Genomic DNA, 3,855 nt, shown 5'->3' with positions numbered 1-3,855 from the left:
AACGTTCGCTGTTTCGTTAGTCATGGGGGGCTGCCCATACCCAGCGCACCTGACTATCCATGGGATTGGGCCATTCAATGGGCACCCCTATTTCTCTATATATGCCACCTACTCATCCTTTGGACCAGGTATGGCAAGGACCGGCTATTAGCCTACATAGTGGCGCAACGTGAACTGGTCTTAGGAGGACAGGGAGGGTCGTATGCCGACGCTAAACCTAATTCCACATAACATTTAGTGCACTTATTGTTTGGGACCGAGGGGTCTATGCGAACACCAGACCGCAGCCATCTCACCCCCTCAGTAACATAGAACTGTTTTCTCTCTTCTCTCAACCAACATACAACGGAGGTCATAGCTGAAAGCGGACAAGTGAAGGCAGGAGCAGGATATGTAAGGGGCCGAATATGGTCCCCTAGATCCTGGTCAAAAGTAGTGCACTAGTAGGGAATAGGGGAGTCGCCCAAGTCATCATAGGGACACAAAAAGGCCTTCCTCTCGAACAGGTCAAATTTTTAGTAAGTGGCCAACACATGAATACTCGAAGGGAACTACGGCGTGACAACTGACCTCCGAGTAAAGAGTAGTGAGCTCACTATTGTAGGTGAATAGCGCTGAAGAATGCCATTTGAGATGCAAGAATCTGATGATAGTCATGTAATTGCAAATGGCTATTGGTACCGACTCGGTACTAATTTAGCACATTAGACTTGGTCGTACCCAGCGGCTTGCTCCTTATAAGGCAGTGGGAACCAAGCCACTCGCTCTACACGCACCCTAGTACAGTACACCAGCTGCCGATCTGTTCTTAATCTTATATTGAGCTTATTTGGGTAAGCTATCTTGTGACCCACATTTGAGGTCTAGAATTACTCGACTGATCCTACTTGTGGGGCTTACCGGTCTGGATATCTGACACCCTGCGTTCTGAATATGCTACTTTGATAGACAAGCAGCTAGAGCAGCTGTTCCTTGTGTACATCACTGCCAGAAGCCACGCTCGTCCCCACTCGCCTTATGAAGTTGCAGAAAGAGAAGTCGCTAAATATAACCTACGTGAAACTAAACTGACCAATATTGAAAAGGTAAGACAACGTCGCAGGAATATGTAAAATAAAAGTGATGATTTCAGCCTAATCGAGGTGTAATCACAATGCTCACATTTCCAGTGTTAATCGAAATGTGTAACAAGGCTAGGATGGGATTTATTCTTACAATGCTGACTCCATGCAAGCCACATGGCAAGGCTGTCCACTTCAGGTATACATGGCCGGTGGGCTTGGGAAGCCCTAAAAAGTTGGAGACTTTACGCAACCAACCGACTGCCGGTCTGACGTCTACAACGCGAGCGGGGATGCTGAGTCTAGCCTCAACACTCGTACGGAGCACACTGTATCCGTTAGAGAATGAAATAAAACGGTTGTGGATTAATATACTTATCGTGTGGGTGTTTTGTATTGGATACTTTGTGACTAAGTGATCGTGAATAGGCGTTTTTAATGTCTGAGAATTTAGCAGCGTTTTTGTTTGTTAAGACAAGCGCTATGGGCCCTGAGCCACCCTAGTGGGTGTAGATTCGAGGCAGTTTCAAAGCATTAGAGCTGTACAAACAAATCTAAGTACATGGGGTCGAATTCCACCAATGCGGGCTTTTGGAAAGTGTATCTTGGTAAACAAATACGTTCTAATTTGAAGCCGAATTTATAACGCTTCTGTATAGAGAGCCAATGTTGCAGGACTTCGTTTAAAAACGAGTTTTTTCCACTACTCGAAAAGGCTTAAGGGCAAAGGACAGCTCATGCCAGTCAGTAAAACAGGCACAATGGAGCAGTTTAACCTAGCAGCCCATGTAAGGTGACAAACGTAGTGAAATGTCCTGGTGTGCAACACAAAAAAATGATGCAGGAAGTATACTAGACAATTGGCTCAAAGATGTTCACAGCCCTGAGGATGAGCACATTGGCAACCGGGGTGGGCAAAACTTGAGCTGCAGTTCGATTGTCCCATCCCTGCTACCACTCGGATCAGTGCCAGCAGTATGATACTGTTAGATCAGTTTGCCCAAGCAGTATGAATTCTGTTAGGATTTAGTTGCCAAGCCAGTATGATCTGGAATGATCAGTGGTATGTTTGAGCATACAGCTAAAATAACACGTGTCAAGTTCAAGATTTGATCGGGGCTGATATTAAGTGATGTCTCAGAGCACTTTACAGAGCTTGCCACTAACGGTTGTCCTTATAAGGCAGTGGAACCAGATGTTACAGACCTGTCAGCCAACAGTGATGTCACATGTATTGTAAGTATCTTTGACAAATTGAGGCCTAGATTCACTCGGATCATGGCGCTAACCGGCGGTAGCTGACACCTGCGTTGGAGCCTTATAGAGCAGCGAGCAGCTGTTCTTGTGATCCTTGCCAGAAGCCACYCTCGTCCCCACTCGCCTTAGAAGTTCAGAAAGAGAAGTCTATATAGACCTACTGACATGCAAATTGAAAAAAAATAAAAAATCAGGAAATGAAATAATGATGATTTCAGCCTAATCGAGGTGTAAATCACATCTCACATTCCAGTTATCGAATGTGTAAACAAGGCTGCATGGGATTTATCTTAATGCGACTCCATGCAGCCAATGGCAATGTCTGCTAGGTATAATACCTGTCTCTTATACACATCTAGATGTGTATAAGAGACAGGCTACAGGCTGTAGAAACCACTCAACTGTGACGATGAGGTGTAAGTACCCACAGACAGACCATCTTACAGAGCAAAGATCACAGGAATATAGACATACATTATTAGTATTAAAAAAAAAACATCTATATTTAAAATCAAGATTAAAAAGTTGAAATCAAGATTCAAAAGTTTCCAGATGAATCCCCATATGATAGAGATGTACACTATACCACCCCCTCTCTCGTGTTGTGTCCAGGTATGACCTGATGGGGCAGTGCTGGAGGGAAAAGCCCTACAAGAGACCCTCATTCCAACAGATACTGGTCTCCCTCAAAAGGATGCTGGAGGAGAGGAAGGTAAATCAAACACACATTTTCTTCAGGAAATGTACCTTTTTTTAAAAAAAAGTTTCAATTCTTTCTTTAGAATTATTCACAAGTTTTCATATTATTTACACTAAGGCTCCGTGGTAAGGTGAACTGAAATGTTTTCTAATCTTCAATGAAAACAGCGTTCTAAAATAAAAAATAAATTGTTTTTCTTTTTTTAAGAGTTTGAATGAGTTAATATAGTAATTAACATGATTTCTCTGTGTGTGTGTTGTTTCTAGACGTATGTCAACACCAGTCTGTATGAGAAGTTCACCTACGCCGGTATAACTGGGGCTGATATTATAGTGATGTCTCAGACACTACCAGAGCTTGCCACAGCACACCCTGCTGGCTAACATTGAAACTGGGGCTGATATTAATAGTATGTCTCAGAGCACTTACCAGAGCTTGCCACAGACCTCTGCGCTAACATTGAAACTGGGGCTGATATTATAGTGATGTCTCAGAGCACTTACCAGAGCTTGCCACAGCACCCCCTGCTGGCTAACATTGAAACTGGGCTGATATTATAGTGATGTCTCAGAGCGCTTACCAGCCAAGCACCCCCTGCTGGCTAACATTGAAACTGGGGCTGATATTATAGTGATGTCTCAGAGCACTTACCAGAGCTTGCCACAGCACCCCCTGCTGGCTAACATTGAAAACTGGGCTGATATTATAGTGATGTCTCAGAGCACTTACCAGAGCTTGCCACAAGCACACCCCTGTGGCTAACATTGAAACTGGGGGCAATAGGTGTAGATCTTTAGCTTCCAGCACCCTTGCTAAGCATGAACTGGGCTTAGTACT

General features: G+C 44.1%; 1 long non-coding RNA gene across 1 annotated transcript; it reads left to right on the top strand.

Moving 5' to 3' along the window:
- Positions 1–2,694: 2,694 nt before the first annotated feature.
- Positions 2,695–3,331, top strand: LOC112073303 (uncharacterized). Its single transcript, XR_002894497.1, has 3 exons — positions 2,695–2,734; positions 2,931–3,030; positions 3,285–3,331. It is a non-coding gene; the product is annotated as an uncharacterized lncRNA (long non-coding RNA).
- The last annotated feature ends 524 nt before the right edge of the window (positions 3,332–3,855 follow it).

This window comes from Salvelinus sp. IW2-2015, unplaced genomic scaffold, assembly GCF_002910315.2.
Source record: "Salvelinus sp. IW2-2015 unplaced genomic scaffold, ASM291031v2 Un_scaffold2215, whole genome shotgun sequence".
NCBI classification, from domain to species: Eukaryota; Metazoa; Chordata; class Actinopteri; order Salmoniformes; family Salmonidae; genus Salvelinus; species Salvelinus sp. IW2-2015.
The sequence above is the reverse complement of the archived record's forward strand: the minus strand, read 5'-3'. Positions and strand labels throughout refer to the sequence as shown.